The sequence below is a fragment of the Amia ocellicauda genome, unplaced genomic scaffold, assembly GCF_036373705.1.
Source record: "Amia ocellicauda isolate fAmiCal2 unplaced genomic scaffold, fAmiCal2.hap1 HAP1_SCAFFOLD_111, whole genome shotgun sequence".
NCBI classification, from domain to species: Eukaryota; Metazoa; Chordata; class Actinopteri; order Amiiformes; family Amiidae; genus Amia; species Amia ocellicauda.
Genome location: NW_027102676.1, coordinates 68,836 through 95,237, shown reverse-complemented (window position 1 = coordinate 95,237; position 26,402 = coordinate 68,836). Strand labels below are relative to the sequence as shown.

The 26,402-nt window shown below is 41.7% G+C and overlaps 5 non-coding genes and 10 pseudogenes across 5 annotated transcripts; 14 read left to right on the top strand and 1 right to left on the bottom strand.

Annotated features, from left to right (window-relative positions):
• Window positions 1-5,303: 5,303 nt before the first annotated feature.
• LOC136721212 (U5 spliceosomal RNA) lies at window positions 5,304-5,420 on the bottom strand. Its single transcript, XR_010805843.1, has one exon. It is a non-coding gene; the product is annotated as a U5 spliceosomal RNA (small nuclear RNA).
• Window positions 5,421-21,881: 16,461 nt separating this feature from the next.
• LOC136721187 (uncharacterized) lies at window positions 21,882-22,000 on the top strand (annotated as a pseudogene).
• A 217-nt stretch (window positions 22,001-22,217) lies between these two features.
• LOC136721122 (uncharacterized) lies at window positions 22,218-22,336 on the top strand (annotated as a pseudogene).
• Window positions 22,337-22,560: 224 nt separating this feature from the next.
• LOC136721052 (uncharacterized) lies at window positions 22,561-22,679 on the top strand (annotated as a pseudogene).
• A 225-nt stretch (window positions 22,680-22,904) lies between these two features.
• Window positions 22,905-23,023, top strand: LOC136721219 (5S ribosomal RNA). Its single transcript, XR_010805849.1, has one exon. It is a non-coding gene; the product is annotated as a 5S ribosomal RNA (ribosomal RNA).
• Window positions 23,024-23,243: 220 nt separating this feature from the next.
• Window positions 23,244-23,362, top strand: LOC136721060 (uncharacterized; annotated as a pseudogene).
• A 210-nt stretch (window positions 23,363-23,572) lies between these two features.
• Window positions 23,573-23,691, top strand: LOC136721068 (uncharacterized; annotated as a pseudogene).
• A 220-nt stretch (window positions 23,692-23,911) lies between these two features.
• LOC136721034 (5S ribosomal RNA) lies at window positions 23,912-24,030 on the top strand. The gene has a single exon (XR_010805824.1). It is a non-coding gene; the product is annotated as a 5S ribosomal RNA (ribosomal RNA).
• Window positions 24,031-24,237: 207 nt separating this feature from the next.
• Window positions 24,238-24,356, top strand: LOC136721111 (uncharacterized; annotated as a pseudogene).
• A 220-nt stretch (window positions 24,357-24,576) lies between these two features.
• LOC136721104 (uncharacterized) lies at window positions 24,577-24,695 on the top strand (annotated as a pseudogene).
• Window positions 24,696-24,905: 210 nt separating this feature from the next.
• Window positions 24,906-25,024, top strand: LOC136721214 (5S ribosomal RNA). The gene has a single exon (XR_010805845.1). It is a non-coding gene; the product is annotated as a 5S ribosomal RNA (ribosomal RNA).
• A 210-nt stretch (window positions 25,025-25,234) lies between these two features.
• On the top strand, window positions 25,235-25,353 carry LOC136721240 (5S ribosomal RNA). Its single transcript, XR_010805868.1, has one exon. It is a non-coding gene; the product is annotated as a 5S ribosomal RNA (ribosomal RNA).
• Window positions 25,354-25,569: 216 nt separating this feature from the next.
• LOC136721152 (uncharacterized) lies at window positions 25,570-25,688 on the top strand (annotated as a pseudogene).
• Window positions 25,689-25,898: 210 nt separating this feature from the next.
• Window positions 25,899-26,017, top strand: LOC136721067 (uncharacterized; annotated as a pseudogene).
• Window positions 26,018-26,232: 215 nt separating this feature from the next.
• LOC136721203 (uncharacterized) lies at window positions 26,233-26,351 on the top strand (annotated as a pseudogene).
• The last annotated feature ends 51 nt before the right edge of the window (window positions 26,352-26,402 follow it).

Below are 26,402 nucleotides of genomic sequence, written 5' to 3'. Positions count from 1 at the left end.
CTGATCTGCTCAATCAGCTAGTGGCTAATGGCACAGTGTTAGACGACACTTTCACCCCGGTGTTGCCGCTCGCTGCTCCTGCCCGGAAGGTAACGCTGTCTAACGTCCCTCCGTTCATCCGCACCGGCTCGGGCAGCTGATGTCCGGCATTAAGAGGGTCCAGCTGGGCTGCAAAGCCCCGCAACTGAAACACGTCGTGTCCTTCCGAAGGCAGCTGTATATGATCCTCAATAACATCAATGAGGATCTTAATGTCATTTTTAAATTTAAGATCGACAATACCGACTACGTCGTGTTCGCTACTTCGGAGTCCATGAAGTGTTTCAGGTGTGGGAGCGAGGGGCATGTCGTGAGGAACTGTCCCGAGCAGGACAGGGAGCGGGAGGAGGAGCGGGGCGACGCGGGGAGGAATAGAGACACCGGCCCGCAGCCACAGATGCAGCGGGCAGACAGAGATCGAGCCCCGGCGGAGGAGACAGTCGCCGGTCGGACCGATGGTACCACTGATGCCGTGACGGGGGAAGAGCTGCCCGGAGGCGATGACGCACAGCTGGGGGACGGGGTCGAGGCAGCGGGGGATAGTGACGACCGAGACGCCGGGGGGAGATGGTGTTGAGGCGGTGCACGGGGCGCTGGTTAGTGACGAGGAACAACCTCAGCAGCCAGCAGACGGGCGGACAGACACACAGGGTGTAGCCGAGGAGGAGGCAGGGCCAGGCTCGGCGGTACAAGCCGAGGCGCCGGGTGGAAAAAACGCACTAAGAAGGTGCTGGGAGGGAGCACGGACGGTGTTGGTAAATAGTGGCAGTAAAAGAAGTGGTGGCACAGTAGTGAAGCTGGGGTAGCGAGCGGCTTGGTGGGGAAAGGTCCGGCTACACGCTGGAGCATCGCGGCTCGGAGTGACAGTGAGGGCGGCTTCACGGATTCCTCTCTCGCCTCCTCGTCCTCGGTGAGTCAGAGCTGCAGTGAAGGATATCAGGAGGTTTTTAGAGAAAACGAAGGGAAAGAGGTCTGTTGTAGTGGAGCAGTTTTTCCCAGATCGTGCACGCTTGCTGGCCTCTATTAAGTTTTTACAGAAACCCTGACCTATCAATTTGTACAACACTCACTGAAAACCATGGTTGGGGTCAATTCCTGTTTTTCAATTCCAATTCCTCCTACAAATCAATTCAAAATTGCAATTACTTTTTGCATTCACAGAATATTCTTTATTGGAATTGAATTGAAAAGGGAATTAAAAATTGAATTGGAATTGACCCCAACCCTGTTGAAAACAAAACAAAAAATACAGATCTGGTTCTTCAAATCTTCACTCTGGTTTCATTCTGTGTCGTAGTTCATTTATCTTGCTGTTAATTGCACCACCAATTACACTCTTTGGGGTACTGGGCAATTTTTTCAAGGTAGCCCCTAAAAAACATGTATCACATAGATTTAATGACTTGCACATAGATATATAAAAATCTTTTAATAAACATACCACATATCTTTGAGAAGGGTTCATTAGTTACATATTGCCACAGTAAATCAACATTTTTGTGTGTGGGTGTATTTAAACGTTTTGGTGTATGCTCTTAAACTTGTCTTACACTAGTTCATAGTAAAATCTGTACTTGGCGAAGCAGCTATGCAAAGGCAGTCTTTTCTCCATTAATACCTTGCTTAAGCATTACATTGATGTGGCACAACTGGACTGAAATGTGAAGTATTTGCTCAAAAGTCAAATTTAAATGAGACATGAAAGTTTATATTGTCAAGGATCCCATGGCACTATTCATTATTATTATGTATTAATATGTCTGAAGCATTAATCCAAGGTGATTTACAAGGTGTTGTTGAAAGAGTGACGTGGCTGAATTCTAAGTCAGGCTTCCCTCAATCAGGTCTAACAAATTTGTTATGACTCCACCTTTACTGCTGTGTAGTAATCTGCTGGTACAAAATGGCTGCACCCCAGAGGGTGGTGGGTGAAGTGAGTCTGTAGAGCACTTTGGGATCTTTCCAGCTGCTACATGTAAGGTATTATTATTTATTAATAAATTAACTCTAGTCTCTGAAACTAAAACAAAGGCCAAAGGAACATTTCAAATGCTAACCCTTTGTGTTCTATACAGTTAAAAAGGAGAGTTAGAAATTTTGTACAACAGCATTTACATACCATATATGGCTTCCACCTTTAAGCGATCCAGAGGTGTCTTTTTCTCCGAAGTTGGATCTCTCTTGCTGCCACCACCACGAAGATTGCTCTTTAATAATGTTGGAAAGTCAAAGACAGCAACCGTCAGGGTTCTTGCATATGACGTATTCGTGCTGCACCTCTCTGCAAGGATCCAGGACAGTTTGTCAATGTAAACTCCAGTGCCTGGGAACTTTTCCACCTAAAAGACAATGGTAAATAAAAAACAAGTTTATCCCCAAACTATTCTTATATTATGTTAAGTGGAATACATTATCAGTAAGGCTGTGATTTTGTTACAGAAATGTGTTATTAAAGACCACAGTATGTCTCAATTCTAAGTTTATTAATTTACAGACATAATAAAGTCAGTGAATCTGTGACACCCATAATTCAATTACATTCTTATTATCAACTATAACTATGAATATAACTGATAATGTAGCATCATTAGATTGTTTACAACCAATATTTGTTTTCAATATATATATTTTTACCTTGTCTTTGTAATATTGTAGACCAAGAGTGTTATACCTGTTTTGGTGATTCTTTGTCAGATTCAGAACAATTTGCTGTGGGGCTGTCAGAACCACTTGATGGTGACACACTTTTGTCTTCATCGCTGATAAATGTGGCTTTTGTTACAATTTTTTTCAGATTGTCCAAAAGGTCTGGAATCTCTGGAGAAAAAAACCTTAGTATTAAATGATAATCATTTCTAGTAATATATTTAATACAAAGTGAAAACAAAACCATCAATGCCTGCAATTATACTTGAGGGACTTGCTCTATGTTATTGGCAAACTGACCTTTTTGTGGGTCATTAACATTAGCTACGAAAAAAATAAAAGAGATAAAATACAAGAATTACCAGGTCTAATGTAATGCATATAGTCATTAATGTAGGATTATGAAGTTATGTTGAAAAACTTTATTTAATAATCAGTATTATTAAACTATTAGACAGTGCACATTAAGAGTCTGTATTGTGGTTCTAGATTACTTCAGTATGATCAACTATAATACATTACTCTGGAATCTAAATTACTGAAGAATAACATTTATCAAGGTAAGGAATTATTTGCTATAAATAAAAAAACTTACCATCAACCATACGGTTTCGAAGACATTGGTTTTCATTTTTAAGTCTTGTGTTTTCCTTTTCGAGCTGCTTAACTTTTTGCTGTAGCTCAACTTCACTGGACTCTTTAAATGTCTGTAGAATATGACGGGATCTAATTCTTGAAGCTCCATCGGTTTTCTTTCTTATTTTGTGCTGTATTCAGAGAGGAAAAGAGTTTAAAATGAAAATATATATATATATGAATATGATTAAAAAAAAACAATCCTGCAATACATTTATTTAATATTTGCAGTAATTATCTCACCGGTAACTGTGGTTCATCAAGGTCACTATCATCTGAAATTTGAAGTTTTTTGTTTGGTTTAGGTACTCTCTTCATTTTAGGACAGGGCATTTTTGTTAGGTCATTAAGTTTTCTTCTTAGTTCGCCTTCTTTTCCTAAAATAAAAATAAAATAAATAAAACCCTGCATTATGTCCACAGATATTTGGGGATTATATTTATTTGTCATAAAAATACTGTGCTTTGACCATACAAATTAAGATGAACAGCCAACGCTGAATCAAAACGGAAGTTAAATTATATCTGGTTTAATTTATTTTGTGATTTGGGGGATTTTATTGTAAAGCACAACACACAATAAATCGTTCTTACAAATGCCAGTCAAGTATGACGAGTTTTTAGCGCCCTCACCACCACCTACCATGTTATAAGAGTATGTTAGAAGTACAACACATTAATAACTTAAACATTCATTTCAAATATACTGTGATTGTATATATCAAATAGCATGTAAAGACTTTAATGTTTTTTTTTTAAATAAACATTGTTACCAGTCATAATGATCTGCGCTTCATGGACAGGCCATCCACCTTTTGGAGGTTTGTTCGTGTCTCTCCACTCTGCTCTGAAGTTTCGAGTCGTCTCTTCGTCATCATCAGCAATGCTGAATAAATCAAAATTGCGAAAGCAAGCAGTGGGAATCACGCTGTAAGAGTCTTTGTCGACCCCGCTTTCCCACTTCACCAACGCGTGCATCACCGCCATACTACCTTCACCTTCTCGTCCGTTTTTTCTGCGCCTTTTTCCCCCGACAAGTCACGGCACAAAAGACAGTCCCGCTCTGCATTCTGGTACTTGGCGTTCTTAATAACACCAACAGGGTGTAATCGCATAGACCACTCGAGTATAAAGTACTACATATCCCATCAGTTACAGTTTTTTTTCATCTTCTGAAACTGCAATTTAGCACTTTCAACTGTTTCTTAGTGATTCCTAGAATTACTAACCGGTATTGTAGTCAATGTGTTTATAACCTTTTTTGTTTAACGATTTGTGTGTTATCCTATGGGATCCCATGGTCTTTGATTTGGTCACGGAAGTGATTTGTCTTTGATTTGTTGATCTAGAGTTGAATTTTAATTAGTTTTTCCCTTTTGTATAATTAGTGTAGTGCTACATTTAGTCTTTGTTTTTAAATAAATTTGACAATTTATATCTTTGGAATTGGTGTCTGCGTCCAATTATTACAGAAATTGAGTTCTACAAGACTCCAGGATTCGTGATAAGGTGATACTATGAATTCACTTCTTTAATTGAAATGTATAAGTGTACCTTACGCTACATATATGTATGTATGTATGTATGTATGTCCAATTGCTTTGACAATACAAATGAATTGAATTGAGAGGGAGAGAGAGAGAGAGAGAGAGAGAGAGAGAGAGAGACAGACAGACAGACTGACAAACAGAAAAACAGACAGACACAGACACACACACACACAGAGCCAGCCAGCCAGCCAGCTCAGCGATGACATCACGAGCCTCTCTCAGCTGACTGCTATGACATCACAGAGCACGTACATTCCGTTGCTTGCCGTCTGTCAACCACTCAGTCACTGCCAGCCAGACTGGCTGGCTGGCTGGATGGGGGGGCTGCTTGCTGCTGCTGCGTACCTTAGCAAGCTTATTTGCTTGACCGGCCTTCCTACTCCTCTGCCCACATGCCCACCTATGCCCGATCTGCTGTTCACCTGGATCACAGCTCCGCCCAACAAGGCAGAGCCCCCCAAGAATGGTACAAACTCACCCACGATCCCCTCCACGGAAAGCTTTAGCAAAAGGCAAAAGCGTTATACGTAATGAAGAGGAACCCGAGTCCAAGACGCATCCGACCAGCCATACATATTTGTGTGTATTAAAGATCACATTTTCTTACATTTAGTTTTTCTGTACTTTATTACATCTTATTGTGATTTATAAAAGTATTGTTTCTTTTCCATATGTATGTATGTATGTGTGTGTGTGTCTGTACGTGTGTGTGCCTGTCTCTGTGTGAAAGTGTGTGTGTGTGTGTGTGTGTGTGTATATGTCTCTCTGTGAAAGTGTGTGTGTGGGTGTGACAGTGTGTGTGAGTGTCTGTCTGTCTGTCTGTCATGTAACTCGCACATCTGTGAGGGCACCATTTTTGCAGAAGAGATGTACACATTTTGGAGCAACATATGCTGCCATCCAGACATCATCTTTTCCAGTGACGTCCCTGCATTTTAAAACAGATCACATTTTATTACACTTTGTTTATCTGTACTTTATTACATCTTATTGTGATTTATACTTGTAATGTTTCTTTTCCATATATATGTATGTACAGTGGGGGAAAAAAGTAATTGATCCCCTGCTGATTTTGTACGTTTGCCCACTGACAAAGAAATGATCAGTCTATAATTTTAATGGTAGGTGTATTTTAGCAGTGAGAGACAGAATAACAGCCAAAAAATCCAGAAAAATGCATTTCAAAAAAGTTATACATTGATTTGCATGTTAATGAGGGAAATAAGTATTTGACCCATTTTCAATGCCCTGGCTTAGGGAAGGAGGTTCTCACCCATGATTTGACGGTACATGGCCCCGTCCATCGTCCCTTTGATGCGGTGCAGTTGTCCTGTCCCCTTAGCAGAAAAACAGCCCCAAAGCATAATGTTTCCACCTCCATGTTTGATGGTGGGAATGGTGTTCTTGGGGTCATTCCTCCTCCTCCAAACACGGCGAGTTGAGTTGATGGCAAAGAGCTTGATTTTGGTCTCATCTGAGACCACTTTCACCCAGTTCTCCTCTGAATCATTCAGATGTTCATTGGCAAACTTCAGACGGGTCTGTACATGTGCTTTCTTGAGCAGGGGGACCTTGCGGGCGCTGCAGGATTTCAGTCCTTCACGGCATAGTGTGTTACCAATTGTTTTCTTGGTGACTATGGTCCCAGCTACCTTGAGATCATTAACAAGATCCTCCCATGTAGTTCTGGGCTGATTCCTCACCGTTCTCATGATCATTGAAACTCCACGAGGTGAGATCTTGCATGGAGCCCCAGACTGAGGGAGACTGACAGTTATTTTGTGTTTCTTCCATTTGCGAATAATCGCACCAACTGTTGTCACCTTCTCACCAAGCTGCTTGGTGATGGTCTTGTAGCCCATTCCAGCCTTGTGTAGGTCTACAATCTTGTCCCTGACATCCTTGGACAGCTCTTTGTCCATGGTGGAGAGTTTGGAATCTGATTGATTGATTGCTTCTGTGGACAAGTGTCTTTTATACAGGTAACGAGCTGAGATTAGGAGCACTCCCTTTAAGAGAGTGCTCCTAATCTCAGCTCGTTACCTGTATGAAAGACACCTGGGAGCCAGAAATCTTGCTGATTGATAGGGGATCAAATACTTATTTCCCTCAATAACATGCAAATCAATTTATAACTTTTTTGAAATGCGTTTTTCTGAATTTTCTTGTTGTTATTCTGTCTCTCACTGCTAAAATACACCTACCATTAAAATTATAGACTGATCATTTCTTTGTCAGTGGGCAAACGTACAAAATCAGCAGGGGATCAAATACTTTTTTCCCTCACTGTATGTATGTATGTATGTATGTATGTAAGTGTGTGTGTGTCTGTCTCTGTGTGAAAGTGTGTGTGTGTGTGTGTGTGTGTGTGTGCGTGTGTCTGTCTGTGAAAGTGATTGTGTGTGAAAGTGTGTGTGTCTGTCTGTCTGTCTGTGAAAGTGTGTGTGTGTGTGTGTGTGTGTGTGCGTGTGTCTGTCTGTGAAAGTGTGTGTTTGTGTGTGTATGGGTGTGACAGTGTGTATGAGTGTCTGTCATGTAACTCGCACATCTGTGAGGGCACCATTTTTGCAGAAAGAGATGTACACATTTTGGAGCAACATATGCTGCCATCCAGACATCGTCTTTTCCAGGGACGTACCTGCATTTTTCAGCAGGATAACGCCAAACCACATTCTGCCCAGATTTCAAGCGCATGGTTGCATAGGCAGAGAGTGCGGGTGCTAGCATGGCCTGCCTGCAGTCCTGACCTGTCTCCGAATTGAGAATGTGTGGCGCACTATGAAGTGCAAATTAAGACAACGAAGGCCCTGTGCAGTTGCGCAGCTGAGGAAATGCATAATGGATGAATGGGGGAAAATCCCGCTTGCTAAACTTAACCAAGTGGTGTCTTCAGTGCCCAAGTGCTTAATAAGTGTTATTAAAAGAAAAGGTGATGTTACATAGTGGTAAACAGTCGACTGTCCCAACTTTCTTGGTTTCTTTTCACTGCTAATGAGATGCTGTAGAGTGAGTTAGTTATATTGCTTTCAGGAGCTCTAATCGTATTGATGAGTTCATGCAGCATTTGTAATTGAATTTCAAAAAGAAATCTTTGCTGTCTGGCCTGTGTGTATGAGATGTACTCTGTCAATCTTTGGCTAACAACTGAAACATTGGTAGAACAGAAATGGCAACATAAAAAAGAAAAGTACATTTTAAAAGAGCACATTAAATAGGATGAATATACAGTTTTTTACAATCACTTTGTCACTAATTTCAGAACCTTGATGTCATTTTTCAAAACTCTAGACACAAAACTCAAAACGGTCATCACTTGTAACACAGGCTGTCCAATGTTCAAAACATTGCATTGTGCATTCATATCTTTAAAGAAACCTAGCACTTGCAGACTTGTTGGTTCAAATAACTCATTTATCATGAAATACCATAGTAACATAGTAACACAGAAGATACCGATAGTTTCACTGTGTAGTTGTTCGTACAATCATTAAATATTGTAGTACAAAATATGTGATACATGTTTCATTATGGTACTACACATAAATACATCACTGTAAAAGGACTAGTAGAGAGAATACTACAGACACAGTGGAATCATTGAACAAAATCTGAAATGTATTGATGCAATACAATCAAATCACACCATAGGTTTCTTTGAATCCATGCAACAATAATTAGCTACAAAAAAGAACAAAACTACAGTAAAATGTCAACTGCAGTGTTCCTCACCTGGCTTAGTGTAAAAAGCAAAACAAAGGATTGATTACTGTACTTCTAAATTTCCATTAGCCCTGTGTTCAGGTTCAGGTTCTCACAACCATTTTTCACAAGAGGCATCTTGAAACTGAACATACCTGAACATACTCAGTCATCAGCTGCTTCACTCTGTCTGCATTTCTTTCAAAAGGCACACTATACTCTGTGCTACACATTGGTATGCAGTATACAGTCATTTGACAATTGAGAGTAGCCTAATGTTTAGTGCATGCTGAAGACTTGCCGCTTCTCAGTACGGACATTTCTGATGATTGAGGCCACAGTTGATCCTGAGTTGATTCTGAGGTTTGATTGAATCATTGTAGCTGCCTCAGTCATGGTCATGCCATGATTTACAACATGTTCTACAACTATTTCTCGGATTTCACTGGACACTATTTGCTGTTGCTGCCGCTGTCTGGTCCGTGGCCTTGTCCTCTACCACGTTCCCCCAACACCTCTCAAATGAGGCCCATGGCTGCCTCTCTGGTGAGGCCTAAGCCCTCCTCTATGACGAGGCCCACGACCACCTCTCAGAAGGGGTGCATGTCCCCTTCCATTCCTTTGACCACCACGTCTTCCTCCTCCCACTGCTTGACCTCTATTGTGACCTGGATGACCTGCCGGCTCCATGTTATCACTGTGTTGCTCGGGTGGATAGCACTCATTTCACTCGATACTCGTACCACAATGTGAAATCAATCATCAATAACCAGTTGGCAGTATTGGAAAAGCAATTACAAGGGCCTGCATACATACAGTAATGTCAAATCTGATGTGGAAGAACAATCATCTTCAACCAGGTTGGAGCGTTAGTTGCAATGCCTTTAATACACGCAGCGTGGAGAGGAACAGTGACTCAAGAAGATCCCAAAGTCGCTCTGCCTTCATTTTAACAGTCAGAGCTTTTATACACAAAAATCAAAGAGCTGGTTATAATCAGAAAGTCATTACTATGTTATCTTAAAAGTTAGCTAAGCAGAATTTATATCATTATAGGACAGAGTTCATAGATCAACACATGGATTAGGGAGCAGGCACTTCAATCATACTGTTTGACATTGTCTCCAAGATTCTCATCGTAAATAACAAGCAGAAATCAAACTACCTTCTGGCCTGACCTTCTAGCTTGACCTTATCTTTCTTAAGTATACAAGAGAGAAAAACAGGTATTAGAGAAAGAATTTCTAACTTTCCTTCCACACTGAAAACATGGTGTGGAAAAGTGCTACATGATGATGAATGATGATGAAATATTACATCCATAGATAATGTAGTCCAACTGGTTCATGCTCCTCGGTTATTGGTGTCAATGGATCTCATTATCCTGAAACTTTCATGATCGAAACATGGAATACTGTTCGTCAGTTTCCATAAAACTATGAATTAAGAGTAATGCAACAGTCACTTATCATTTTGAGCAGCTGTATCAATTGATAGTTAGATCTTTGTAATGAAATGAATAGACAGTGATCTCAGATGTAATGTGTGAATTGCATTTTGAAATGGTAATACTTTGACGTTAAGTTGTATCATTTTAGTTCATTGAACAAATGATCTAAGGTTGATGTGTATTGTATCCAAGCAATTGAAAAATGTGCATTTTGATCATCGGGTGTGAGTTTTGTGTCTAGAGTTTTGAAAAATGACATCAAGGTTCTGAAATGAGTGCCAAAGTGATTGTAAAAAAGTGTAATATCAGGGGACAGTGGTTATTACTGATCTGGCCTTCCGTGGCCTCTGTATTAATGTAACAGGTCACATTGTATGTGTACACTGATACTTGATAGTATAATATAGTACAAGTAAAAAACATACATAGGTATCATAGAAGTATTTTGCAGAAATGATTATGGATACTTATCAAAATGGAGAGGAAATGCTAAATCCAGTCTCCCCAGGCTGAGCTTCTATTGCTACACCTGCTAAGTGGCTGCTGGCCCCACTATATGGATAGAGCCACACCAAGTACAAGAGTCTCCCCATTGCTATTTATATCTCCCTATCCAGTCTTCTATACGTGTCAGGTATACAAGTGTGTGTGTGTGTGTGTGTGTGTGTCTGTCTGTCTGTCTGTCTGTGAAAGTGTGTGTGTGTGTGTGTGTGTGAAAGTGTGTGTGAGTGTCTGTCTGTCTGTCTGTCATGTAACTTGCACATCTGTTAGGGCACCATTAATGCAGAGATGTACACATATTGTTTATTTTCCATATATATGTATGTATGTATGTATGCATGTCCAATTGCTTTGACAATACAAATGCACTGAATTGAGACAGAGAGAGAGAGAGAGAGAGAGAGAGAGAGGTGCTAAGGCACATTTGTAACATAAATTAGGGAACATTTGAAACATGCTTAGGGAACATTCATAAGAACATAAGAACATAAGAAAGTTTACAAACGAGAGGAGGCCATTCGACCCATCATGCTCGTTTGGTGTCCATTAATATCTAAGTGATCCATGGATCCTATCCAGTCTATTTTTAAATGTTCCCAAACTTTCAGCTTCTACCACTTTCCATCTTGAATGCCTTGAAGCCCAATTTCCATTTGTTGTCCCCTGGTGCGTGTGTCCCTGCTGATCTGGAAAAGCTCCTCTGGTTTGAGGAACCTTTCATGATTTTGAAGACTTGGATCAAGTCCCCACGTAATCTCCTCTGTTCCAGGGTGAAAAGGTTCAGTTCCCTCAGTCTCTCCGAGTAGGACTTTCCCTTCAGACCTGGAATAAGTCTGGTTGCTCTCCTCTGAACTGTCTCTAAAGCAGCAATATCCTTCTTGAAGTGTGGTGCCCAGAACTGTACACAGTATTCCAGATGAGGTCTAGCGCATTGTACAGTCTTAACATTACTTAAATTCTACACTTTTGACGATATACCCTAGCATTCTGTATGCCTTTTGTATTGCTTCCCCACATTGTTTGGATGGAGAAAGTGAATCCACATAGATTCCTAGGTCTTTCTCATGCATTACTTCATCTAGATCTGTACCTCCCATAGTGTAATTATAGTGGACATTTTTGTTTTACTGCATGTATTACCTTGCACTTGTCCACATTGAATTTGCCAGGTGTCAGCCCACAACTGAATTTATCTAAGTTCCTCTGAATAGCATGTGCTGCCAAGATTGTATCTGCTAAGCCACCTATTTTAGTATCATCTGCAAATTTGACAAGGTTGCTAAGTATCCCAGAGTCCAGATCATTAATATAGATTAGAAAAAGCAAAGGCCCTAGTACTGATCCCTGTGGAACTCCACTAACAACCTCACTCCAGTTAGAAGTGACTCCTCTAATCTGTTTCCTATACATCAACCAGTTCATAATCCATCTACTTACATGACCCTGAATGCCTACAGCTTCCAATTTGAGGATCAGTCTTTGGTGTGGAACCTTATCAAAAGCTTTTTGGAAATCTAAGTATATCATATCATATGCTTTCACGTGATCTACAGCTGCAGTTGCATGTTCAAAAAAATGTATTAAGTTAGTAAGACATGATCTGCCTCGTCTAAACCCATGTTGACTATCTCCAAGAATATGGTTTTCATTGAGATGCTCCTCTATTTTCTGTCTAATCATTTTTTCCAACATTTTACAGGTGATGCAGGTGAGACTGATTGGTCTGTAATTTCCTGGCTCAGTTTTGTCCCCTTTCTTGTGGATTGGTATGAAATTTGCTGTCTTCCAGTCAGTGGGAACATCCCCTGTTCTAAGTGTCATTTGAAATAATCGAGTTAACGGCCTATACATAATTTCCCTCATTTCTTTAAGTACTGTTGGAAATATCCCATCTGGCCCAGGTGATTTGTTTGATTTTAATTCTGCTAGTCCCTTTAGTACCTCCTCCTCATTTATCCTGATCTCTCTTAGGGTTTGACTGGATTGATTGTCAACCTGTGGCATGTCATCTGTTTTTTCTTTTGTAAAAACCTCTGTGAAATACTCATTTAGAATATTTGCCACATCTTGTTCGTTTTCCAAGATACCTCCATTTTTGCCCTTTATCTGTTTCACCTCCTCCTTAATTGACCGCTTGCTGTTGTAATTTTGAAAAAAGCTCATTGCATTGGTTGTAGCTCCAAGAGCTATGTTTCTTTCTATTTCCCTCTTTGCTTTCCTGATCCCTTTCTTAAGATCTCTTTGCAGCTCAACATATTCTATGTATTTTGTTTCATCACCATCCCTTTTGTATGTGCTATACAACATTTTCTTCCTCTTTATATTTTTTTGCATGCCTCTGGTTTGTATGTATGTATGTATGTATGTATGTATGTATGTATGTGTGGAAGGAAAGTTAGAAATTCTTTTCTCACAACTGTTTTTCTCTCTTGTATACTTAAGAAAGATAAGGTCAAGCTAGAAGGTCAGGAGGCCATAAGGTAGTTTGATTTCTCTTTGTTATTTACAATGAGAACCTTGGAGACAATGTCAAACAGAATGACCTACGTGCCTGTTCCCTAATACCATGTATAGACCTATGAACTCTGTTCGATAATGATATATGTTCTGCTTAGTTAGCCTTTAAGATAACATAGTAATGACTTTCTAGCATGTATGTATGTATGTATATATATATATATATATATATATATATATATATATATATATATATATATGTATGTATGAATGTATGTCCAATTGCTTTTGACAATACAAATGAATTGAGAGGGAGAGAGAGAGAGAGAGAGAGACAGACAGACAGACTGACAAACAGAAAAACAGACACACACACACAAACACACACACACACAGAGCCAGCCAGCCCGCCAGCCAGCCAGCCAGCCAGCCAGCTCAGCGATGACATCACGAGCCTCTCTCAGCTGACTGCTATGACATCACAGAGCACGTACATTCCGTTGCTTGCCGTCTGTCAACCACTCAGTCACTGCCAGCCAGACTGGCTGGCTGGCTGGATGTGGGGGCTGCTTGCTGCTGCTGCGTACCTTAGCAAGCTTATTTGCTTGACCGGCCTTCCTACTCCTCTGCCCACATGCCCACCTATGCCTCTACTCCAAGATACTTATACAATAGAAAAACTATGGTAATAATAATATAGCCCAAGACAAAAAATATTAATCTTTCTAGACTGTATTAAAGTTCAGCACTTCGGAAAAATAGAATTATTTTGTATTTCAATAAAACAAAAATTATTACTGGTATCCACACACCCAACCAATGTAAATGTCACGGACGGTGTTAATTAGCTCCTTAATCACCATTACTTATTATATTTATATTTCACTTCACTTTATGCAATATGGCTTGTGTATTTTGTTTGGTTCTATATTGCCATTATTTTGTGTGTTGATTATCTTTCACTTTATTGTTTAATTTGTTATTCACTTAGTATTATTTTGATTGTTTGCACGCGTGCCTTATTATTTTTGTTTCTTCTTTCTTTCACAACTCACCTGGGTCCACCTGCACTCTTCACACGCGTCCCCACTTAATCACCCTGCCCTGGGAGAGGAGAGGATTATCTGCTGTAGTCCACTTTCCAATGTGGGAGGTCTCTGCGGCTCATATCTCATTCAATTATTTATTCATTTATCCTACATCAAGTTTATTTATTTTCCCACGTTTCATTCAATCACCATCAGAAGCTCTCTGTGCTAAAAGTGGCAGCACATTTGTCTCACACACATCAAACTCGCCTTTTCCTGCTTCCCAAGCCTTATCAACTTACTCAGACCCTCGTCAACTTACTCAAACCCTCTTCAACTTTGGTTAACATTGCTCTGCATTCTAACAGCAATTCTTTCTCCTATTCTTAATTTCTTACAAGAAATGTATTCAGGTTTTTTTATCAATATGTTTTATTTATATTTATACAGATGTCACTCCATTATTCGTTTATTGAAGTCATATATGTACCTAACAAAATATTAGCCAATAGGCCATTGATCTCAATAATGATTCCCATAATCCTAGGACACCTTCTCTTTTACTCTTCCTTTCCATTCTTACTTTTCTCCTGTAAAGCATTTTATATTACTTGAGCTTACTTATTCTATAGTTGTAATCTTATACTTCTGCGGTATCTTACCCTTTTCCTACATCACTCATCTTAAAACCATGGTCTACTTTGACTTTCATTTCAGGTATTATATGCTAGGCACCAATAACCAAACATTTTCTGAAAGACTGTAACATGTCACCAGACTGTTTACATTCTCCTGCTTTCACAGGCTGTCAGGGCTGCACCAGGCTCTCTTCTAGCCTTTTGTTTCCTTGAATTTGACTTTTGACAGAGCTTGTCCATAACATGATGTTTAACAAACAAATTCTGGTTCTTCTTGTGGAGACACCATGACTATTTATGTATTACTATTATTATCCATCTGTTTATTCAATGTATATTTTGGATTACTTTTCTTATAATAGTCTTTCTTTCTGATTTCTGATGCTTGAGGCACTCTGTATAGAGCCAAAGATCCTCATGAATATGATAAATCTGTTGTTACATTTTTAAATATAATTCTAAAATGATTGCCAAAACATAGACATTTACCTTATATCACCTTCAAACTATACATATTCATAAACACACAAAGCACATACACATTGATATCTAAAGATAATTCAGATATCCGATCTGTGGCATGTTTTATTGACCCTGCAGTGTCTCAAACAGCCCTTATAACTTATTATTTAAGCTTATGATTATTTAGAATAAAATGTCAAATAATCCCACTCGATTATTTCATTATTTCACTATCTCAGTTTTCTTGATCCATTGTGAAAAAGTTCTGTTATTTCCTCCTCATCTGTAGAGGCTACATTAGCCCACTCCCCGGTCTGATATTCTCGTAGTAACTGTATCCAAATGTTGGGCGGACATTTAGCCTTCACGATGATGTGTACATCGTGCGGGTGAAGGAGGTGAATAACCATCTTTTCATCTAGAATATCCCAAAAAGTTGTGTTACCCTGGTTTGGTTTTAATTTTGGGAGGGACGCCCATATCATTTCTTTTTCTCCTGGGGAGAAGGGGACATGGGTTTTAGTCGTATAGACTATTGATTGACCTTCCTCTTTACTCTGTCTAGTTTTGACTTGCATGGGTGCAGCTGGGACCGTTTTCAGAGCGGTCAGATCTGGATACAATGTATTATTATAACCAAAATCAGTGATTGATTTATATTCCGGATTATATGGGGGAGGAGCGCTAGCAAAACCTCCTTTTTCATATTCCCATGCTTTGCGATCTAAATCATCCCAATCGGGCCTGTCGTCCTCGGAGTGATCTGTGTCGCGACGCGCTCCTAACACGGCAGCACATCGCGCACCTACACCTTCACCTTTTCTGACCACTTTTCTTGCCCTTCTAATTTGCCTTGTAGTTCTATTAATTCTATCGTATTTTTCACAACTTCTGCTCTCAATTCACATTACTGTTTATGATGATCTTCCATTTCTGTTATTTTCTTTTCTTGATTCTCACCAACCTGACACAATATCACAATTCCTTTCTCTGTCTTATCTGGTTGTTGTTGCTTCCACCAGTCCCGGTGCTCCTTCGGAGACCAGTCTTTCTCCCAACTTCCTTCCAACATTTTCTTCTCTACATTCTGTTTTTTTATTTCTCAAAAAACCAATAATGCTGGTGTCACTCACTGTGACGATTTATCTGAAATATTACATTATTATATATTATATTATGTATATATATTATAATAAAAACAAACACTCCAGTAAGGTACGGACACCCGTACATGACACTGGCTAAGGTAAGGGAACCCATAAACAACCATAAGCACCCCCGGACCTAGGACAGACTGTAACTTGCTAACTTGCTAACTGTTTTGTTTGCTTCACATCGTTTGCTGCTAGTTGCATGCCAAACGAGTTCGTTCTGTCCAAAATATAAGCTTTTTTCTTCTAATAAACTCAATAAAAATACAGTGCACTAGCAACTATTTCCCTTTCAAAAGTTGTAGTCCCGTTTCAGTTAAAACAAAATGTGTTCTTCAAACAAAGAAAATACTTGTGTTTCTTTTCCCTCTTTACCTGCTCTTATCACAAAGCTTCTCAACACAATCTCAGGTGCAGGTGCACTCTGCGCTATCCTTTGCCCGAGCTTTGTCCAGGAAAACTCACTGTAGCCATCTTAGTTCAACACGGGCTCTCCTTACCTGCGAGTCACACGGGTCCAGTTCACTTTGCAAGTGAACAGTCTCTTCTCAGAAACAATAAGGAAACTTGGAAAGAAACACAATCCCAGGTCGGTGTTAAAAAAAAGTTCTTTGTTTTCATATTAAAAGAAAACATTTGTATTTTCTCTGCACACTTCACAGCTCCAATTAGCACACTCAACTAATCCCTGCCCCCCTCAGAACCGTCACTAAAGAAAGGTACTCACAGTCATTTTAAATATGACATCCTGTAGTGCTTGTTTTCAAAATATGATCTTATTATCACTTGAACCAAATAAATCCTTTGACCCACTAATACCAAATTACAGTTAGGGGGGCCACAGATGTGATTTGAAAATACGATCTTCCATGTCTTTCTGTTGTGTTTTGACCTGGGGATCTGTAATTGTCCAAGTGGCTACTGCACATGTACTTATTTAATATTAAATGTGTTATTTAATTAGGCTTGGTTCTGGTGAGCATGTACAAGACGTCAGCTTTTTAAATAACTGTGTGTATTGGATCATACACATTTTAGAAATACTCTCTCAAACTTCCCGCATTGGTACCTCACCAGGGAGGTAGAAAACAGCAATAGCATTGAAAAAGTGTGATTGTAGTTCTGCTCTTCTGCAATATATTTCTACAATATCTTTAACATCTTCTTTAACATTGTTTTAAAGGCTGGGACCAATATGGTGGAATATCTCCAACACACGGACATTGAGAGACTCGACCCCTTTGTGCTGCTGCTCAGAGACCAACTCTCAGTTGTCTCTGAGTAGGCTATGGATCAACTTCCTTTCCTAATATGAAGGAGACCATGGATACAAAACCTATGAAAAACAGGTGATTATTGTTATTCTTCTCATTATAAACTACTTAATACATCTCTCCCATAAAGTACAACAGGATAGTGGTGACGTCATTCAGGATTGGATTGCCATTGGTCAAAAGCCCTCTGAGAGAAATTGTGTGGCGACACTCCACACTCTTAGAAGAAATTGTTCTGCACAGAACCATAAAGGGTTCCTCGAGTAATCGCTCTGGTGGATCCCTTTATGGTTCTATGTAGAACCCCTTCAAAGGGGTTACATGAAGAACCCCCAAACATAGCGTTCTACACAGAACCATTCGTTTTAAAATGTTATATATAGAACCCATTCAAAAGGGGGACACGTGCTATACCTGAATTTGTTTTCCAAATACAATCTTTAAAAAATGTATGAGTTCATATATACAAACACACATACACAACGTAGAAATCGCACTACTAGTGAAGTAACTTCATTTACATTATATGCCACAACTCCTCAATTTGGAACGCAAAAACAAGACATCTGATGTAAAAGTGTAAACTAATTACGAACAGCACTTTTGATTTTTATCTTCAATTCAGGGGCTACTTATTCGAACAGTAAACTGTATTCTCTCTTCGGAGTGACTGGAATGTTTTTGCCTACATTCAACTTAAATATGAAAGTTTCCAAAAACGGCATAGTTTTCTTTAAGGCTATTCAATGCCAAACACAAAATTCTCTCTGCTTTCAGTGCTTGTCCTTCAGCACAATTACACAGGTTCATGATGTTCTCATTTCAATACATTGTTTTCTTATTTAAACTATTTGACTTTGAGCTTACATTGAGAATAAAATCACTTTTGCAAGTAAAACCTGGCCAAGAAAGGAAGCAGCACTACAATAAAACAATACACAGAATACAAAGCAGTTCCTTCAAAAGTGAAAGTGATAAAGAGTGATGTCTGTCAGTAAATTACGTTGAGATACATATTGGTTATTTTGAATTAGGAGTCCAACTTCAATAACTTCTATTAACAAGCCAAAATACAGATCAGAATTACGGGTAATTGAAAATAATATGTAGCGCCTAGGTAAGCTTGGATGTGTTCAGAGAAACACTAAAAACGGACCTTCCTCACACCCGTCTTGTTGAGGTGGACGTGGTCATACAGGTGATGTGGCTGGATGTCTCAGTGGTGTGCCAGGTGGACGTTGGGGAGGAGGGCACATCTTCGGGATACTTCTGCGTTGATGGCCTGGATGATGTGCAGGGGCACGTCTGTGCGGGGCAGCAGTGTGGAGATGGTGATTTTGGCAGTTTGGAATTCCTCTGTGGCTTTCTTTGCCACCTGTCTCAGGGCTGAGGCCACATCGCCCCTGCGGGCACTCAGGTCGTTAGTGCCGGTGTGGATGAGGATGTGTTTGACCTGGCACAGCCTCCTCTTGGAGAGCAGCTCCAGGGCTCTCTGTGCTGTCGGGCACCAAAGCTTTTTCACTTTTCGCCCAGGGAAGAGGCGCCTCTCATCCAGGAACTTCCCATTGGAGTCGCTCAGAATGACCACCTCTGTGTTGACCTGCCACTCCGGGTTTTGCGTCGGGAGTGGTGGGGGCAGCGGGTGTGTTTTAGGGGAGTGGCGTTTCAGGGGTTTGTGTATTAGTGGCAGGTCTGGTGATAGTGGGGGTGTCAGGAGTGGTGGGGAGTGTGGGTGGATCAGTGGGTGCGTCAGTGGGTGCGTCAGGGGTTGTAGGTGTTGTGGGGTCAGTGCAGTGCAGTCTCTGTGCTCCTCTCTTAGCTTCTCCAGCTGGCTCTGCAGGCTCCTCAGCTGGCTGTGCTGGGGTGTCCTGGTCAGCTCCTCCCTCGCTCTGTGCAGCTCCGTCCTCAGGGTTTGGCTCTGCTCCTCCTGGTCTCTCACTGCTGCTCTCAGCTTATGGATCTCAGCCTTGTGGTGCATCTTCAGTCCCTGAACTCCGCAAACTTCAGCTCCAGCACTGATAGGCATTCCTTTAGTGTTTTAATGTTGCTGGAGAGTTTTGGGGAGACAGGGGGGCAGTCTGTGGGAGATGGGGCACTGTCTGGCTCCGTGTGGCTGGGGGCAGACTGCAGGGTGGCCGGCTCTGGCTCTTGTTTCTCTACCTCAGTCTGCTGCTTTGAGGTGTGGAAGCCGAGAGCTAATTGGTCCAGGCTGCTCTCGCTGTCCTGCACCATGATGGTCCCGTTGTGGTATACATTAAAAGTGAGCATCACACTGTCTGTGTCTTTCTCTACCAGCACTGAGATCTGCCTGCCTCTGCTAATGCCCCTCTTGTTGTTATTGGGGTATGTCTGGCACAGGGTTTTGTGAAAGGCGGTGTAGAACAGTAGATTGTTCTTGACCCTGTTTTCTCCTTTACCGGTGTAGTCTAGGATGAGGGTCTCAGGAGATGCTCTCATCACAGCTTGTTTGTAGTCCTTCTTAGCCTGTGCAGAGCGAATGTCTTCAGGGTATCGGATTTCAAAAGGCAGCTCTGCAGTCAGACTGCTGTTCGATAGATTTCTATCAGTCTCAGTGGCAGTTGGGCTCTCTCCTACTGTCACTCTATTCAAATCGGAGCTCTGCATTTTCATTGGCTGAGTCAACTACTGAGAATGCTTATTTATTTTATTAATACATATTTTTTTGTTTAATTATTTGTCTCTTACCTCCAATTCTTGTCTTCAGCTTTTCTTTTCTGACTTTTCTTCCTGAACTGTCTCTCTGCTTTCTTCTTTTTGTGTTTCTCTTAAAATTATTATTTTTTGAATACTTTTTCTTCTGAATTTCTATTCCATGTCTTCTGTGTATGTTTATAGTGCTATATATTCATTTGTAAATCACAAATTAAATCCGCTTATGTATAAAAACAAATGTTTTTTAGGAACTCATATTCCTCTCTCTCTCTCTCTCTCTCTCTCTCAATTCATTTCATTTGTATTGTCAAAGCAATTGGACATACATACACATACATACATATACACTCACCTAAAGGATTATTAGGAACACCTGTTCAATTTCTCATTAATGCAATTATCTAATCAACCAATCACATGGCAGTTGCTTCAATGCATTTAGGGGTGTGGTCCTGGTCAAGACAATCTCCTGAACTCCAAACTGAATGTCTGAATGGGAATGAAAGGTGATTTAAGCAATTTTGAGCGTGGCATGGTTGTTGGTGCCAGACGGGCCGGTCTGAGTATTTCACAATCTGCTCAGTTACTGGGATTTTCACGCACAACCATTTCTAGGGTTTACAAAGAATGGTGTGAAAAGGGAAAAACATCCAGTATGCGGCAGTCCTGTGGGCGAAAATGCCTTGTTGATGCTAGAGGTCAGAGGAGAATGGGCCGACTGATTCAAGCTGATAGAAGAGCAACTTTGACTGAAATAACCACTCGTTACAAACGAGGTATGCAGCAAAGCATTTGTGAAGCCACAACACGTACAACCTTGAGGCGGATGGGCTACAACAGCAGAAGACCCCACCGGGTACCACTCATCTCCACTACAAATAGGAAAAAGAGGTGAGACATTCAGATGGTAGAGTCAGAATTTGGCGTAAACAGAATGAGAACATGGATCCATCATGTCTTGTTACCACTGTGCAGGCTGGTGGTGGTGGTGTAATGGTGTGGGGGATGTCTTCTTGGCACACTTTAGGCCCCTTAGTGCCAATTGGGCATCGTTTAAATGCTACGGCCTACCTGAGCATTGTTTCTGACCATGTCCATCCCTTTTTGACCACCATGTACCCATCCTCTGATGGCTACTTCCAGCAGGATAATGCACCATGTCACAAAGGTCGAATCATTTCAAATTGGTTTCTTGAACATGACAATGAGTTCACTGTACTAAACTGGCCCCCACAGTCACCAGATCTCAACCCAATAGAGCATCTTTGGGATGTGGTGGAACGGGAGCTTCGTGCCCTGGATGTGCATCACACAAATCTCCATCAACTGCAAGATGCTATCCTATCAATATGGGCCAACATTTCTAAAGAATGCTTTCAGCACCTTGTTGAATCAATGCCACGTAGAATTAAAGCAGTTCTGAAGGCGAAAGGGGGTCAAACACAGTATTAGTATGGTGTTCCTAATAATCCTTTAGGTGAGTTCATCGTAGCTCTTAATACTCTCTTTCTGTCTGGAGGAGATATAATTGAAGTATTGTACACGTACCCGGCTACTTTCAACACCCATTGCTGCACTGATATTTTTCCCTCCATTTTTCTTTATCCATTTTTTTTTTGCTGGAAGTTCCGTCAATACCCGTCAGCCTTTAAGAGACATCATGCAGCCAGGCCTCTTGGCTTGCGGCCACACCGTCCTGAACGCGCCCAATCTCATCAGATCTCGGAAGCTAAACGGGGCAAGGGTTCGTCAGTACTTGGATGGGTGACCTCCTGGAGATATCAGGTGCTGCAAGTTATTTCGTCTCCTGGGTAACTTTATCGTAGCTCTAAATACTCTCTTTCTGTCTGGAGGAGATATAATTGAAGAATTGTACACATACTCGGCTACTTTCAACACCCTTTGCTGCACTGATATTTTTCCCTCCATTTTTTTTTCTTTTTTTTTTTTTTTTGCTGGAAGTTCCGTCAATACCCTCCAGCCTTTAAGAGACATCATGCAGCCAGGCCTCTTGGCTTGAGGCCACACCGGCCTGAACGCGCCCGATCTCGTCAGATCTCGAAAGCAAAACGGGGCAGGTCCTGGTCAGTACTTGGATGGGTGACCTCCTGGAAATACCAGGTGCTGCTAGCTTTTTCGTCTCCTGGGTAACTTCATCGTAGCTCTTAATACTCTCTTTCTGTCTGGAGGAGATATAATTGAAGTATTGTACACGTACCCAGCTACTGTCAACACCCTTTGCTGCACTGATATTATTCCATCCATTTTTCTTTTTTTTTTTTTTTTTTTTTTTTTTTGCTGGAATTACCGTCAATACCCGCCAACCTTTAAGAGACATCAAGCAGCCAGACATCTCGGCTTGCGGCCACACCGTCCTGAACGCGCCCGATCTCGTCAGATCTCGGAAGCTAAACGGGGCAGGACCTGGTCAGTACTTGAATGTGAGACCTCCTGGAAATACCTGGTGCTGCAAGCTTTTACGTCTCCTGGGTAACTTTATCGTAGCTCTTAATACTCTCTTTCTGTCTCCAGGAGATATAATTGAAGGATTGTACACGTACCCGGCTACCTTCAACACGCTTTGCTGCACTGATATTTTTCCATCCATTTTTCTTTTTTCTTTTTTTATTTTTATTTTTTTGCTGGAAGTTCCGTCAATACCCGCCAACCTTTAAGAGACATCATGCAGCCAAGCCTTTCGGCTTGTGGCCACACCGTCCTGAATGCGCCCGATTTCGTCAGATCTCGGAAGCTAAACAGGGCAGGGCCTGGTCAGTACTTGGATGGGAGACCTCCTAGAAATACCAGGTGCTGCAAGCTTTTTACGTCTCCTGGGTAACTTCATCGTAGCTCTTAATACTCTCTTTCTGTCTCCAGGAGATATAATTGAAGAATTGTACACGTACCCAGCTACTTTCAACACCCTTTCCTGCACTGATATTTTTCCCTCCATTTTTCTATTTTTTTTTTTTTTTTTTTTGCTGGAAGTTCCGTCAATACCCGCCAACCTTTAAGAGACATCAAGCAGCCAGGCCTTTCGGCTTGTGGCCACACCGTCCTCAATGCGCCCGATCTCGTCAGATCTTGGAAGCTAAACGGGGCAGGGCCTGGTCAGTACTTGGATGGGAGACCTCCTAGAAATACCAGGTGCTGCAAGCTTTTTACGTCTCCTGGGTAACTTCATCGTAGCTCTTAATACTCTCTTTCTGTCTCCAGGAGATATAATTGAAGAATTGTACACGTACCCGGCTACTTTCAACACCCTTTGCTGCACTGGTATATTTCCCTCTATTTTTCTTTTTTTTTTTTGCTGGCAGTTCCGTCAATACCCGCCAGCCTTTAAGAGACATCATGCAGCCAGGCATCTCGGCTTGCGGCCACACCATCCTGAACTCGCCCGATCTCGTCAGATCTCGGAAGCTAAACGGGGCAGGGTCTCGTCAGTACTTGGATGGGAGACCTCCTGGAAATACCTGGTGCTGCAAGCTTTTTACGTCTCCTGGGAAACTTCATCGTAGCTCTTAATACTCTCTATCTGTCTGGAGGAGATATAATTGAAGTATTGTACACGTACCCGGCTACTTTCAACAGCCTTTGCTGCACTGATATTTTTCCCTCCATTTTCCATTTTTTTTTTTTTTTTTTTTTGCTGGAAGTTCCGTCAATACCCGCCAGCCTTTAAGAGACATCATGCAGCCAGGCCTCTTGGCTTGCGGCCACACCGTCCTGAACGCGCCCGATCTCGTCAGATCTCGGAAGCTAAACGGGGCAGGGCCTGGTCAGTACTTGGATGGGAGACCTCCTAGAAATACCAGGTGCTGCAAGCTTTTTACGTCTCCTGGGTAACTTCATCGTAGCTCTTAATACTCTCTTTCTGTCTCCAGGAGATATAATTGAAGAATTGTACACGTTCCCGGCTACTTTCAACACCCTTTGCTGCACTGGTATATTTCCCTCTATTTTTCTTTTTTTTTGCTGGCAGTTCCGTCAATACCCGCCAGCCTTTAAGAGACATCATGCAGCCAGGCATCTCGGCTTGCGGCCACACCATCCTGAACGCGCCCGATCTCGTCAGATCTCGGAAGCTAAACGGGGCAGGACCTGGTCAGTACATGAATGTGAGACCTCCTGGAAATACCTAGTGCTGCAAGCTTTTACGTCTCCTGGGTAACTTTATCGTAGCTCTTAATACTCTCTCTCTGTCTGGAGGAGATATAATTGAAGTATTGTACACGTACCCGGCTACTTTCAACACCCTTTCCTGCACTGATATTTTTCCCTCCATTTTTCTATTTTTTTTTTTTTTTATTTTTGCTGGAAGTTACGTCAATACCCGCCAACCTTTAAGAGACATCATGCAGCCAGGCCTTTCGGCTTGTGGCCACACCGTCCTCAATGCGCCCGATCTCGTCAGATCTCAGAAGCTAATCCGGGCAGGGCCTGGTCAGTACTTGGATGGGAGACCTCCTAGAAATACCAGGTGCTGCAAGCTTTTTACGTCTCCTGGGTAACTTCATCGTAGCTCTTAATACTCTCTTTCTGTCTCCAGGAGATATAATTGAAGAATTGTACACGTACCCGGCTACTTTCAACACCCTTTGCTGCACTGGTATATTTCCCTCTATTTTTCTTTTTTTTTTTTGCTGGCAGTTCCGTCAATACCCGCCAGCCTTTAAGAGACATCATGCAGCCAGGCCTCTCGGCTTGCGGCCACACCGTCCTGAATGCGCCCGATCTCGTCAGATCTCGGAAGCTAAACGGGGCAGGGCCAGGTCAGTAGTTGGATGGGAGACCTCCTAGAAATACCAGGTGCTGCAATCCTTTTACGTCTCCTGGGTAACTTCATCGTAGCTCTTAATACTCTCTTTCTGTCTGGAGAAGATATAATTGAAGAATTGTACATGTACCCGGCTACTTTCAACACCCTTTGCTGCTTTGGTATTTTTCCCTCTATTTTTCTTTTTTTTTTTCGCTGGCATTTCCGTCAATACCCGCCAGCCTTTAAGAGACATCATGCAGCCAGGCATCTCGGCTTGCGGCCACACCATCCTGAACGCGCCCGATCTCGTCAGATCTCGGAAGCTAAACGGGGCAGGGCCTGGTCAGTACTTGGATGGGAGACCTCCTAGAATTACCAGGTGCTGCAAGCTTTTTACGTCTCCTGGGTAACTTCATCGTAGCTCTTAATACTCTCTTTCTGTCTCCAGGAGATATAATTGAAGAATTGTACACGTACCCGGCTACTTTCAACACCCTTTCCTGCACTGATATTTTTCCCTCCATTTTTCTTTTTATTTTATTTTTTTGCTGGAAGTTCCGTCAATATCCGCCAGCCTTTAAGAGACATCATGCAGCCAGGCCTCTTGGCTTGTAGTCACACTGTCCTGAACGCGCCCGATCATATCAGATTTCGGAAGCTAAATGGGGCATGGCCTGGTCAGTACTTGGATGTGTGACCTCCTGGAAATACCAGGTGCTGCAAGCTTTTTACGTCTCCTGGGTAACTTCATCGTAGCTCTTAATACTCTCTTTCTGTCTCCAGGAGATATAATTGAAGAATTGTACACGTACCCGGCTACTTTCAACACCCTTTGCTGCACTGGTATATTTCCCTCTATTTTTCTTTTTTTTTTTTGCTGGCAGTTCCGTCAATACCCGCCAGCCTTTAAGAGACATCATGCAGCCAGGCATCTCGGCTTGCGGCCACACCGTCCTGAACGCGCCCGATCTCGTCAGATCTCGGAAGATAAACGGGGCAGGACCTGGTCAGTACTTGAATGTGAGACCTCCTGGAAATACCTGGTGCTGCAAGCTTTTACGTCTCCTGGGTAACTTTATCGTAGCTCTTAATACTCTCTATCTGTCTGGAGGAGATATAATTGAAGAATTGTACACGTACCCGGCTACCTTCAACACGCTTTGCTGCACTGATATTTGTCCCTCCATTTTTCTTTTTTCTTTTGTTTTTTGCTGGAAGTTCCATCAATACCCTCCAGCCTTTAAGAGACATCATGCAGCCAGGCCTCTTGGCTTGAGGCCACACCGTCCTGAAGACGCAAGATCTCGTCAGATCTCGGAAGAAAAACTGGGCAGGGCCTGGTCAGTAATTGGATGGGTGACCTCCTGGAAATACCAGGTGCTGAATGCTTTTTGCATCTCCTGGGTAACTTCATCGTAGCTCTTAATACTCTCATTCAGT